The sequence below is a fragment of the Nomascus leucogenys genome, chromosome 7b (genome assembly GCF_006542625.1).
Source record: "Nomascus leucogenys isolate Asia chromosome 7b, Asia_NLE_v1, whole genome shotgun sequence".
Lineage (NCBI taxonomy): Eukaryota > Metazoa > Chordata > Mammalia > Primates > Hylobatidae > Nomascus > Nomascus leucogenys.
This window is the reverse complement of record NC_044387.1, coordinates 56487502-56501775: the sequence shown is the minus strand read 5'-3', so window position 1 is coordinate 56501775 and position 14274 is coordinate 56487502. Positions and strand designations below refer to the sequence as shown.

The 14274-nt window shown below is 49.4% G+C and overlaps 1 non-coding gene across 1 annotated transcript; it reads left to right on the top strand.

Moving 5' to 3' along the window:
* Positions 1–13747: 13747 nt before the first annotated feature.
* On the top strand, positions 13748–13859 carry LOC115836137. Its single transcript, XR_004031133.1, has one exon. It is a non-coding gene; the product is annotated as a U6 spliceosomal RNA (small nuclear RNA).
* Positions 13860–14274: the final 415 nt, after the last annotated feature.

Sequence of the window (14274 nt, the reverse complement as noted above, 5' to 3'; positions counted from 1 at the left end):
TATGTAAGCGTAGTGTGTGTGTGCAGGGGTGCATGTGTGTGTCGTATGTGTGTATGATGGATGTGTGTGCATGCTTGATGTGGATTTATGTGCATGTGTGTTATGTGTGTGTCTGTGATAGGAGTGTGTTTATGGGGAGAGACCAGAGCTCTCATCAGAAGGGACCCAGACCCCCAATCTCCCAGGGCAGTTGCTAACCCCGCCTTCTGCCTGGATCGATGGGCAGTAGTTAGGCCTGGGCTGGGGAAGCCCTTGCCCACCTTGGCTCCTTCCTGTTATGGCTTGTCCAGACCCACGGTCCCTTCTAGAAACACTCCCCAGAAAGGATCTGCCAGTCACTGGATTGCCCCTCCTGGACTCACCAGGGGCAGGCAGCACAGGCCACCATAGGCAGGCAGGCAGGATGGGGGATCCATCACCAGTGTGTCCACATAGAGAAAGCTGATGCCCTGTCCCAAGGGACAGGTAGTGAGAGCCGGGTTCAAACCCTGCCTCTGCTACTTCTGCTCCAGTTAGCTCAGGCAAGTCTTGCCCATCTCGGAGCCTCAGTGTTTCTTTTGCAGGGAGGACAGTTGTACATTCCTTACAGGAGTGTGGGAAGGATTGAGATATCATGGTAATGGCCTGTCACCCACTCTCCCCTACTTCGCATGGTCCCCCAAGGGCTCCCTCTCCCTCCAGCGACATCACCATGGTGCCAGTGGTGCCCCCTTGGGGAGCTGTTGCCCTCCTTTTCACGTGATATTTTGGCGCATCTCCTGTGCCATCTCTCTGACCTCCAAGAAATGCAGCTTCGTGCCTCTCTGGTTAGCCCTTGTTTTTGACACAGCTAGATCAATTACTTCACACCCTGGATAATTCGTCACTCCTGAGGAGCCATGCCTCCAAGAGGATGCCAGTCCTGTCTGAAACCCCAATCAAGGGGCCCAGATAAAAACCCATCACCCCACGGGGTGCTTTGAGCTGTTTAGGAAGCTCAAACATGCAGCTGTTTAACACGCAGCTATTTAGGAAGAAGCACTAGATAATGCCTTGGAGGGACTGAGAGGTGTCTAGGGTGTCAGATGGGTGCCACAGAATGAGGAGGCACTGCTAGGTCTGTTTGCAACATGTCTGAGATGCTCCTGCGATTAATGGCATCCACATTTCTTAACCGATGCCATCAAACTTGTGGCAGACTCAGGCCGTGCAGAATTTCCCCAGCAAGAGGCTCTCCTGGTAAAAGCTGTTATCAACATTTTCACATCAGAGAGGGGCCTGTCCTTGCTGAGGCTGGGATTCCCAGGTCCAGGGTATTTATATATCACTATAGACAGACCTTGTGGCTGTTTGAACTGAGGGTTACCACCCCACAAGCCCTGTGACCCATAGGCCAGGGTGTCAATTCCAGAGCAACCTCTGGGAGCTGTGTGACCCGAGACAAGTCACTTCCCCTCTCTGAGCTTCATTTCTTTGCCTGAAAAAAACAAGCCATGGGACCTTTTTTTTTTTTTTTCTTGAGACAGGGTCTCACACTGTCACCCAGGCTGGAGTGCAGTGGCGCGATTTCAGCTCACTGCAGCCTCAACCTCCTGGGCTCAAGCGATTCTCCTGCCTCAGCCTCCTGATTAGGTAGGACTACAGGTGTATGACAGCACATCTGGCTCATTTTTAATATTTTTTGTAGACACGGGGTCTTGCTCTGTTGCTCAGGCTGGTCTTGAACTCCTGGCCTCAAGCAACCCTCTCACACAGGACTTTAAAGATCCCTCTGGCTCAAGAGTCTGAGCTTCTGGGAAAGTGTGAAAACTTCAGGTCTCCCCTTCAGTGGCCCTGGGGCACAGCTGAAGCCCCCGTTTAAGGGCTCACTTTCCTGTTGGATAACAGCCTGCTTTCTGGTCCTCTTTCCTAGTTGAGTGGAAAGGCAGGAAATGCCGTGGGGGCCTGGGGTTTTGATTATTTGAGGTTTCAATGTTTGCTGAAACTGAGAGGAGAGGGGCCGGCTGGCTTGAGGTCTCAGGGCCTGTCCCTGCGGGCGGGGCCTCCCCCCTGGGGGCCTGGTCCTTTCCACTGCCAAGACCAGACCGCAACCGCCAGTAACGACAGCAGCTTCCGTTCCCCAGCGCTGACTGTGTGCCAGGCGCTGTGCTAAGCATTTCGCTTGTATTGTCTGCTGCGATCCTCCGCCACCCGGGAGGCAGCCTTATTGTCCCCAGGTGTGGGGCTCATGGCTAGTGAGTGATGGGCGTCTGCCTATGAGTTTACCCACCAGACCACACTGCCACCCACTGGCTGAGCCCTGAAGTGGGGCTTCTTTGGGGTAAGAGATAACTTGGCTCACATTTGGAGTCCCATCTTGGGGCTGATGAGGCCAGAGAGAATGTATGGACACATACCCAGACCTGGACCCACACCCAGGTGGACCTCACAGGGACACACACAGACATCCTCCCAGGGCAGGCCATGGGATCCGGAAAACACAGCCCGTCTGGGGCAGATTCACTGACGCATCCACCCTGGCCTAGTCCAAACAGGAAATGTTTCATCCTCTTAACAGACAACCTGGGCGGCAGCCTCCTTCCCCTGTGAAGTCTCTTGGGGCCGTAGCTAAGGGACTTTTACCTCCCACTGTGTCCTATGGGACTGTCTCTCCAGCTTGGGTGTGCCCCATCATATCAGCCCTGTGCACACACTAGCTTATGTGAGCCCAGGCACTCTTCCCATATCATGCCTGTGCCATAGGTGAGGAAGCAGCCCGAGGGGTGCCCAGAGCCCATGGCCGCAGCCCCCAGGGGCCCAGGCCTAATTGCCAAGGCAGTGCCTGGACACCATGAAAGGGAAGGGACCGTGTAAGGCCACAGCCTTAAAAGCTGCTGACCAGACAAAGGACAGGGCCCAAGAGCAATGGCTGCTGTCTGCACTTTTGATCGGGGGTTTGGCCCTCCTGTCCCTGGCTCTCAGAGATGGGAGCACCCTGCAGGGCCTCGGTCGGGGCGCTGGGAGACCTGGGCGGCCTGCAGCTGCCCAGCCGAGTTATTTATGCTCCATGGAGCTGCCCTTCTTATTCACTCAGCTCATTCTTTCCCCAGAGAGCTGGGACTGGGGCTGGAAGGGAGTAGTGGGAGGAAGGAAGCTGTCAGAAAATCATAAATTAGGGCTCGGGAGGGCCTTCCTGTCCTCTGGAATCTCCCGCTTTGCATCTTTGAGGGGAGTACAGGGGGACGACAACAGAATGACAGGGCCGGACATAAGCGAGCATGGCAGGACAGGGCACCACTTGTTGGAGTGAGGAGACCTGGATGTTCTGTGTGATCTAGAGAGCCTCAGGTTCTGCATTTGGAAAATGGGGGTGATGTGAGGACTCAGGGACTTTCCTGCAACTGTGCTTTGTTGACTGCGCAGGAATGGACAAATGAGAGGCTTTCTCCTTAGCAACGTTTGTTCCCCCTTCTCCTCCTCTGGGAATTTCTCCTAAATCCTCCCCTTTCTGACCCCCGACCTCTGCCCTACTTGCCTTCTCTCAGGTCCCTTCCTCTGCTTCTCTTTCATCTCCTCTTGCAAAAATAAATGAACAATATCTCCATATGCAGCATCCACCCAACTAGGGGGTAGAGGGAATAGCTCTTGGCTCACTCTTACTAGAATGTGAATGACTGATGTGTTTAATGTTTGATGTTGGGAGGAGGGGGAGTTAACAGAGCTTCTTGCCATTTAAACCCTAAATCGTTGGTAGTGGAACTTCTAGGCTGGCGAGGGAAATGTTTGGTGACCACAGCCTAGGAACGTGGCCTAAGACCTTCTGTATGGGAAGCTGTCCATCTCCCACCCCAGCGAGGTGAAGCCCACTCCCGGCTGGATGCATCTGAAGTGGCAGCTGTGAGTCCCTGTGGTTGGACGGATCTGGCAGGAGGGAAGGGCAGACCAGAGAAGCCCCTCAGAGCAGAGGCCCTGGAGCAGCCCACCAGCCCTGCCAGTCCCGGGTGGCACCTGCTGGGTCATGAGCATGTGGGCCTGCCCCACCTGACAGCTCCAGGATGAATGGGGAGGTGGTGGTGGTGCTGAGAAGCAGGAGGAGAATGAGAGTGGTGGGGAGAGAGGAGAAGTCAGAGACAGAGACAGAGAGATATAGTGAGAGACTCTCAGAAGAGGAGAGTGTGCCAGGTAGCCAGAGAGAGAGGGAGACAAAGTGATCTAGAGAGATGTCTTCATCTTTCATAGGAGACAGATGGAAAGACAGAGAGACAGAAAGAGAGACAGACAGAAAGAGGGACTCTTTTGGAAGAGGATCCTAGGTGGTTGGTCTCGGCTCCCGTAGGAGCCTAGCAGAGGGGGCAGGACCGGGGCACCACCTCCCCACCATCCTGAGCCTCATCCGTTCTCAGCACCTCACAGACTCTGGCCTCCCTCAGACCCCATCCCATGCCAAAGGTGGGGAGCCTGTCCTTCCTCCATTGCCCACCCATGCATCTGGCAATGGCTGCCCGTGGGCTCTGGGCTGCCTGGGGCTGGAATACATCATGCTTGGGCAGCCCCGTTAGACAGAGCCCTTGGGCCCAGGGGGAATGGATTCCTCACCTGGGGCTTGGTCCTGGGAGTCTTAGGTGGATGGACAGCTATATAGGGGGAGGGGGACCTGACTATAGATTGTCCCTGTCCCACCATCCAGTCAGCCTTGCAGGGCTAAGTCTGGGTTGTCTTTCCCTGTGTCCATTCCTTGGCTCCATCCCATCCAGCCTCCGCCCCCTTAAGGGATGTGGCATCGGTCTCCTCGATGGCCTCTTGTCTCCTCTGATAATTTCAGTCCTGCAGAATCTTCCCAAAGGCAAATGGAGCCAAGCAACCCTGAGAGGAAAACCTTCCAGTCTCCCTGTCCCCCTCAGGCTGAGAACTGAAGGTGGCCCAGCTTGCTTGTCCTCCCACTGTCCCCAGACCCTGGGACAGACCCCCAGACCCAGGGTGGGCTAGGGGATGTCTCTCCGTCTGTCTGCAGGTTTTCCTGCCCTGTCCCCTCTGCCTGCCAATACCCACTCACCCTGCCTGAGCTCACCATTCAGTCTCAGCTCAGACATCATCCCCACTCCACTTCTAGAAGGATGTTTCACACCCCCAACACTGGGTCATGTGTCCACTGGGGTTCACCAGTCACAGCATTCTGGGCTGGGGACATCTGTTGATTTGTGTGGTTCCCCTGATGGATCATAAATAGGCACAGATGCTGAGCCCTTTTTATAATCTTTCTAAGAGTTCTAGGGCACATACAGCTCTAGAAGCTGTACAAGATACATCTGGGTGTATAACAATTTGTTTTTGTTTGTTTCTTTTTTTGTTTGTTTTTTTTGAGACAAAGTCTGCTCTGTCACCCAGGTTGGAGTGCTGGAGTACAGTGGCACAATCTTGGCTCACTGCAACCTCCACCTCCCGGGTTCAAATGATTCTCCTGACTCAGCCTCCTGAGTAGCTGGGATTACAGACATGCATGACCATGCCTGGCTAATTTTTGTATTGTTAGTAGAGACAGGGTTTCGCCATGTTGGCCAGGCCAGTCTCGAACTCCTGACCTCTGGTGATTCACCCACCTCAGCTTCCCAAAGTGCTGGGATTACATTGTGAGCCACTGTGCCAGGCCACAATTTCTGTATAGAACAAAAACACAGCTGACTCTTGAACAACATGGGTTTAAACTGATGGGTCCATTTATATGTGGATTTTCTTTTTTTTTTTTTTGAGACGGAGTCTCGCTCTGTCGCCCAGGCTGGAGTGCAGTGGTGCAATCTCGGCTCACTGCAAGCTCCGCCTCCCGGGTTCACGCCATTCTCCTGCCTCAGCCTCTCCGAGTAGCTGGGACTACAGGCGCCCGCCACCACGCCCGGCTAATTTTTTGTATTTTTAGTAGACGGGGTTTCACTGTGGTCTCGATCTCCTGACCTCATGATCCGCCCTCCTCGGCCTCCCAAAGTGCTGGGATTACAGGCATGAGCCACCGCGCCCGGCCCTATATGTGGATTTTCTTCTGCCCCTGTCACCCCTGAGACAGCAAGACCACCCATTCCTCTTCCTCTTCCTCCTCCTCCTCAGCCTACTCAACATGAAGACAAGGATGAAGACCTTTATGATGATCCACTTCCACTTAATAGCAAATATATTTTTTCTTCTTTATGATTTTCTTAATAACATTTTCTTTTTAAAATTTTTTTTCGTATTTTTAAGAGATGGGGTCTTGCTATGTTGCCCAGGCTGGTCTTGAATTCCTGGACTCAAATGATCCTTCCACCTCAGCCTCCCAAAGTGCTAGGATTACAGTTAGGAGCCACCACACCTACCCACATTTTTTTTCCTCTAGCCTACTTTATTGTGAGAATACTGCATATAATAACATACAAAATATGTGTTAATTTTTTTTTTTTTTTGAGATGGAGTTTCACTCTTGTTGCCCCAGCTGGAGTGCAATGGCGTGATCTTGGCTCACTGCAACTTCTGCCTCCCAGATTCAAGCGATTCTCCTCCTCAGCCTCCCAAGTAGCTGGGATTACAGGCATGTGCCACCACACCCAGCTAATTTTGTATTTTTAGTAGAGACAGGGTTTCTCCATGTTGGTCAGGCTGGTCTTGAACTCCTGACCTCAGGTGATCCACCTGCCTCGGCCTCCCAAAGTGCTGGGATTACAGGTGTGAGCCACCACACCCAGCCTTAATGGACTGTTTATGTGATCAGTAAGCTCCTGGTCAGCAGTAGGCTGTTAGTGGTAAAGTTTTTGGGGAGTCAAAAGTTATGTGCACATTTTTGAGTGTGCATGAGGGGGATCAGTGCCTTAATCCCCATATTGTTCAAATGTCAACTGTAATATGGTTAATTGTGGAAATTTTTGCAATGTCTAAATCAGATAAAAAGGCTAATTTTCTCCACATATAAAGAGCTTTTACAAATCAGTAACATTTGATCAATGACTTAATAGATAAATGAATAAAAGTTGTGAACAGACGACTAACTCAGAATGAAAAGGCTTCACTCAAAAGAAGAGCAATGTGCTTACGTGTGGTGACTCACACCTATGATCCCAGCACTTTGCAGGCCATGGCAGGATGATTACTTGAGACCAGAATTCAAGACCAGCCTGGGCAAGATAGCAAGACCCCTATCTCTACAAAAAATTTAAGAATTAGCTGGTTGTGGTTGTGCACACCTAAGCAAGATTGTGTCTTTAAAAAAGAAAAAGAAGAAAGAGAAAGAGAAAAAAAAGAATTCAAATGAAAATCACAATGCAAAGCTGATGGTAAGGACTTAACGTTTTTGATAAAATGGGTTGGCAAGGGTATGGGGAAAATGTCGCCTTCGTGTGTGCCCTCTTTGGAGCACAGTTGGTAAATATATAAAACTGAAAGATGTATACCCTTTTGACCCAGCAATTTTACATCGAGGAAGTTTCTTACAGGTATATTTGCAAAGAACACAAGGAAATTAACTGCAGCACTATCTGCAGTAGCAAAAGACTGGAAGCAACCTAAATGCCCATTGCAGGAGATGGGTGAATTAAGGTACATCAGCCTGAGCAACATAGCGAGATCCCATCTCTACAAAAAATACAAAAATTAGCTGGGCAAGGTGGCACGTGCCTGTAGTCCCAGCTACTCGGGAGGCTGAGGTGGGAAGATTGCTTGAGCCCAGGCAGTCGGGGCTGCAGTGAGCTATGATTACATCACTGCACTCCAGCCTGGGTGACAGAGTGAGACCCTGTCTAATAAAAAAAAAAAATTAAATACATCCATCAGTGGAATACTACCTTGCTGTTAAAAAAGAAAGAGGGGCTAAAGAAAATGTAGTATATGTATACAATAGAATATTCACCATAAATAATGGAACAAAGCACTGATAAAAAGCTACAACACGGAGGAACCTTGGAAACATTATGTTAAGTGAAAGAAGCCACACATGAAAGGCCTTATATTGTATTTATAAAAGAAACCCACACTGGGCAAATCCATAGACACAGAAGACAGATTAGCGGTTGCCAGGGACTGAGGGCAAGGGATGCGAGGGTGTCCACTCATGGATGTGGGATTTCTTTTTAGGGTGATGAAGGTGTCCTGCAATCAGGTAGTGGTAACAGTTGCACAGCTCTGAATATACTAAAAACCACTGAATTGTACACATTAAAGGGTGAATTTTTTGACATGTGAATTATATGTACATAAAGATGAGGTAGATCTAAGTGTTTTGATATGGAACTAGTTTCCAAGATCACCTGTTAAGTGAAGAAAGTTAGTACAGCTGTAAGTAAAGGATGCTGCCATTTAGGGGAAAATTGCAGGAATATATACTCATCAATATTAATATTTGAATTATGCATTCACTTTCTCTAGAAGGATTCATAAGAGGCCGGGCGCGGTGGCTCACGCTTGTAATCCCAGCACTTTGGGAGGCTGAGGCGGGTGGATCACGAGGTCAGGAGATCGAGAACACGGTGAAACCCCATCTCTACTAAAAATACAAAAAATTAGCTGGGCGTGGTGGCGGATGCCTGTAGTCCCAGCTACTCAGAGAGGCTGAGGCAGGAGAATGGCGTGACCCCCGGGAGGCGGAGCTTGCAGTGAGCCGAGATCGCGCCACTGCACTCCAGCCTGGGTGCCTGGGTGACAGAGGGAGACTCTGTCTCAAAAAAAAAAAAAAAAAAAAAAAAGAAGGATTCACAAGAAACTGACTGCCTTCAGGAAGGTGAACTGAGGGACCGAGGGTGTTAGGTTTTTTTTTTCTTCTTGAGTTGAAGTCTTGCTCTGTCACCCAGGCTGGACTGCAGTGGCACAATCTCGGCTCACTGCAACCTCTGTCTCCCGAGTTCAAGCGATTCTCCTGCCTCAGCCTCCTGAGTAGCTGGGACTACAGGGGCACGCCACTGTGCTGGGCTAGTTTTTGTATTTTTAGTAGAGACAGGGTTTCACCATGTTGGCCAGGCTGGTCTCCAACTCCTGACCTCAAGTGATCTGCCACCTGGGCCTCAGGTATTAGTTTTCATTATGAATCCTTTTGCGCTGTTTGAAAAAAATTTAGCGCCAAAAAGTATGCATGGCATAGGCACCCTTTGCCCTAAAAATGAAGTGTGTGTGTGTCTATGTGTCTGTGTGTGTGTGTGCACCTGCATGTGTGTCTGTATATGTGTTTGTGTCTGTGTATATGCCTGTGTGTGTGTCTGTGGTGTGTGTGTGTGGTTTGTTGTAAAACAGCAGCCCTTGCCATTCCAGGCTCCAGGAGCTGTTGTCTGCAGCTGAGGAGTGCTCCTGAGTGCTGTGTGGAGGTTTCCATGTAGGTTTCCACCTCCAGGAAAAAAGATGGGGCACAGGAACCACAAGTGACAGGGCTGATTCAGGAGTTCCTCTGAATCGGGCCCCAGCCCCAGCCCCAGCCCTGGGAAGCTGTGAGGGTGGCTCCTAAGGGAGATGACCCCCTCCATGCTCTCCCAGGAGGGACCCAGTGTCCTTGTCCTCAGCAGGCAATGGCCCAGGGTTCCCAGTTGCTCGGGACACACCTGAGTGGAGGCTATTCAGAGCGGTGAGTAGGGGAGATAGGGGCCTGACCAGAGGGAAGGGCCTGTCCCAGGAGGTGGGCTGGTGGGCAGCCAGGGTTCCCCCCACCCCCCGGCCTGCCCTACGTCTGCAAGTTGGGGCCTCACAAAGCCAAAGCTGGCTGTGTCCTGTGTCCTCCCTTGACCCCTCGGAGGGAGGAAAAGGAAGAGAGGGGGAGGGAAAGACAGAGAGACAGACAGTAGTACAGGGAGACACACACACACAGAAGGAGACAGTGTTAGAAACAGAGATAAAGGGGCGACCACTGACCCGCTTTCCACTTGTCAGCCCCGAGCCTTTATGTGATTGCACGCATTATCACAGCCGCCCCTAGAGGAGGGATCTGACACAGGAAAGGGAGGCCAGGGAGGGTGTCAAACTGTTGCACAGCTAGCAGCAGCCATATTCAAACTCTGGCTGCAGAACCCTAGGGCAGTCGCCAGCATAGTGCAGGTCCAGAACTGGCTCTGGGACCCTACACCGTCCCCTTTCCCTCCCGACAGGCACCCCTTGGCCCATTTGGGCTGCCTATACCCAGCCCTGGTGGGACATTCCCAGGGGCACAGCTGACCTGGGACTCCTGGCAAGAGAAGGGTGGCCTGGTGTCAAAGAGGGGCCCAACATGGGGCTAATGTTGTGGGGCCTGTAGGCCCAGGTTGGCCAGGAAAAGGTTTCAATCCTGCCTGTTCCTGAGTGAGTCACTAAGTAACCGTGGCCAAATTGCTTCCCCTTTCTGAGCCTCAGTGTGTTCACCTGGAAAATGGGGATAGGGTACTTGTCTCAGGGCAAGTTGTTACCAGGAGCATCTAAGTGAGGCACGTGGATTTCTTTGCCCAGTGCCTGGCACAGACTGATCAAGAAATAGTACATAGGTTATATCCAAAGCATGTTGCATATAGACTGCAGAGTGAAGAATCTGAGCAGGCTGGGGATGCAAGGCTTGGGACAGCAAGAAGGGTCAGCCTTTGGCAAAGAGGATATTGGGAAAATAATCTGAGGCTCTCATTTCTTTTTTCTTTTTTTTTTCTTTTTTTTTTTTTTGAGATGGAGTCTCACTCTGTCACCCAGGCTAGAGTGCAATGGTACAATCTCGGCTCACTGCAACCTCTGCCTCCTGGGTTCAAGTGATTCTCCTGCCTCAGCCTCCTGAGTAGCTGGGATTACAGGCACCCACCATCATGCCTAACTAATTTTTGTATTTTTGTAGAGGCGGGGTTTTGCCAAGTTTGCCAGGCTGGTCACAAACTCCTGACCTCAAGTGATCCACCCACCTTGGCCTCCCAAAGTTCTGGGATAACAGGCGTGAGCCACCATGCCCAACCAGAATCTGAGGTTTTCTAAAGGCCCTTTGCTACCAACTGTCACCTGAAATGCTTCTATTAGCCAGTCTTAAAATCCCTAAAGCAAAGAAAATTCAGGTTAAAATTCAAAACTCTTCTCTAGGAGGGATGTATTTACAGAAGACTAGACTGAATTATTCATTCATTTACTGCCCTTTTGTCTTGCTGTGGTCCTCTAAGTGCTGTGCCTGCAATTAGAAAGCTCCACCACTGGGGGGCGTCTTAGTTTTGCGCCTGCACAGAGATGAGATTTCCGCCCCCACCCCCGCGCCCCACCCAACACACACCCTCCTGGATGCCAGCTCTGATCCACTCCTACAAGTTGCCTTTTAGAAGAACAAAAAGGGATAGAGAGGCTAGAGAGACAGTCTTTAGATTAGTGGAGAAGAGTTCTGTAATCAGTTCACAATGTGTACTGGGTGAAGGAGTGGAAAGTAGATTCTGTGCCAGGCATTCTGCCACCTCTAGACTGTGCTTCTGAGTAGATAAGTATATTTTTCTATTTCATAGTACTTTTTAGAATAAGTGGAACTGTTTTTAAAACACTTGAGCCTACATAATAGAACTATCAATCACTGTGTAAGGAGCGATGCTTGTACGAATTATTTTTGCAATAGAGAAAATATAATTTGAGATTGGATACTTACACAGAGAGATATTTTAAAAGGCAAACACTGGCCAGAGGGGTGGTGGCTCACACCTGCAATCCCAGCACTTTGGGAGGCTGAGACGGGAGGATCACTTGAGCTCAGGAGTTTGAGACCAGCCTGAGCAATGTAGCAAGACCCTAGCCCTAAAAAGCATTTAAAAATGAGCCAGGCATGGTGGCCTGTAGTCCTAGCTACTGAGGCAGGAGGATCACTTGAGCCCAGTAGTTCGAGGTGACAGTGAGCCATGATCATACCACTGCACTCCAGCCTGGGTGACAGAGCAAGACCTTGTCTTTATAATATAAAATTAAAACAACAACAACAAACATTTAGGTGCAGCCTTTCTTACTAATCATGAATGACCAAGAATTCCTGATTTTTTTTTTTACAATGATTTTAAAGAGAGAAACCTTTTATGCCTTTTCTTACATGCTTTTTCCTATGTGCTCTAAGTCACTCTCATTCTTTTTTTTTTTTTTTTTTTTAGATGGAGTCTCACTCTGTCACCCAGGCTGGAGTGCAGTGGTGTGATCCCGGCTCACTGCAAGCTCTGCCTCCCAGGTTCATGCCATTCTCCTGCCTCAGCCTCCCAAGTAGCTGGGACTACAGGCACCTGCCACCACGCCCAGCTAATTTTTTTTGTATTTTTAGTAGAGACGGGGTTTCACTGTGTTAGCCAGGATTGTCTTGATCTCCTGACCTCGTGATCCACCCGCCTTGGCCTCCCAAAGTGCTGGGATTACAGGCATGAGCCACCGCACCAGGCCACTCTCATTCTTGCAGATGAGATGGTCATAGCTTCCCTTAGGTCTGTGGCTGTCTGCCTGCTCAGCCTCTGACTTAGTGAGCCAGTTATTGGAAGAAACTATAAAGGAGTGAGAAAGCTTTTTTGGCTGTACTCTTCTTAAGAATTGCTGAGTTTTATAAAATCATTCTTTTTCATCCATAACCCTAAGAGGCTTCTTAGAATCTTTTTTAGTAGTAAAACATTATAATAGCAATATAATATCATTAAAGCTCTTTTTTTAAAAAAGAAAATAAATCACCCATAATCCATCCATCTTAATATAATGATTCCCCAGAGGTTTTTTTTTTTTTTTCCTTTGGAAGGTTTTTTTGGCCTTCTTTTTTGCCAAAGAAAGAGAGGTTCCAGCCCTTTGAACATCTTTCCCCACCCCCAAGCAGCTGAAAATCCTCCTTCTTTCTCTTACTCTTAGCTGCTTGGTCCTTTGAAGTCAAAGCTGGTTTTATGTCTAATCTGCACCGAATGGGTCATTACTGATGGGCACATGTGGGATCAGAGGAGCCTGACACAGGCTGCCTTCTGCACAGGGCAGAAGCTGTCACAATTTCCATCCACACAATTGCTGTGTCACATGCCATGAGGGTAAGCATTAGCAAACGCACATGTGCAGGGCGGGACACACCAGATATCTTTGGGAACATTATGGGTGTGTCAATCTTTTTTTTTGAGACGGAGTCTCGCTCTGTCACCCAGGCTGGCATGCAGTGGCGTGATCTCGGCTCACTGCAACCTCCACCTCCTGGGTTCAAGCAATTCTCCCACTTCAGCCTCCCAAGTAGCTGGGATTACAGGTGTGCACCACAATGCCTGGCTAATTTTTGTATTTTTTAGTAGAGACGGGGTTTTGCCATGTTGGCCAGGCTGGTCTCGAACTCCTGACCTCAGGTGATCTGCCCACCTCAGCCTCCCAAAGTGCTGGGATTACAGGCTTAAGCCACCGTGCCGGCCTCAATATCTTCTTTTTAAACATTTTTAAAATTTTTATTTTTTTGAGACAGGGTCTTGCTTTGTTACCCAGGCTGAAGTGCAGTAGCACAATCTTGGCTCACTGCAGCCTCGACTTCTGAAGCTCAAGCGATCCTCCTGCCTCATCCTCAACTAGGACAACAGGTGTGCACCACCACGCCTGGCTAACAAAAAAAAATTTTTTTTTTTGTAGAGATGAGGTCTGCCTATGCTGCCCAGACTGGTCTTGAACTGCTGGGCTCAAGCGATCCTCCCACTTTAGCTACCCAAAGTGCTGGGATTACAGGCATGAGCCACCCTGCCTGGCCTTGTATGGTATTTGAATTATGTGTCAATAAGGCCGCACATACACATTCAAACAGAACAGATTTTAAAGGTGAGAAACATTTTCTGGTTTCCAATTTGTTACTTTGGTGATCTCTAACGAATCACTTTTGTAATTAAGTACACACGTGCTGGCTTTGGCAGCACATATACTAAAAATTGGAACAATACAGAGCAGATTAGCATGGCCCTTTAACAAACTGAAAAATACTTAAACCTAAAAAGAAAGAAATTATACATAAATAAAAAACATATGTTATTTTTAATTTAAAAAACACATTCATTGGCTGGGCGCGGTGGCTCACACCTGTAACCCCAGCATTTTTCGAGGCCAAGGCAGGCGGATCACCTAAGGTCAAGAGTTTGAGACCAGCCTGGCCATACTGGTAAAATCCTGTCTCTACTAAAATACAACAATTAGCCAGGCATGGTGGCCCGTGCCTGTAATCCCAGCTACTTGAGAGGCTGAGGCAGGAGAATCACTCGAACTAGGGAGGCAGAGGGTGCAGTAAGCTGAGATCACACCACTGCACTCCAGACTGAGGCCCTGTCAAAAAGAAAAAAAGTTTTTAATAAAAGAATTTAATAAAACCACATTCACCACTCTTAGATATCTAACCAAGAGAAATGGAAATAGGGTCACACAAAAACTTGC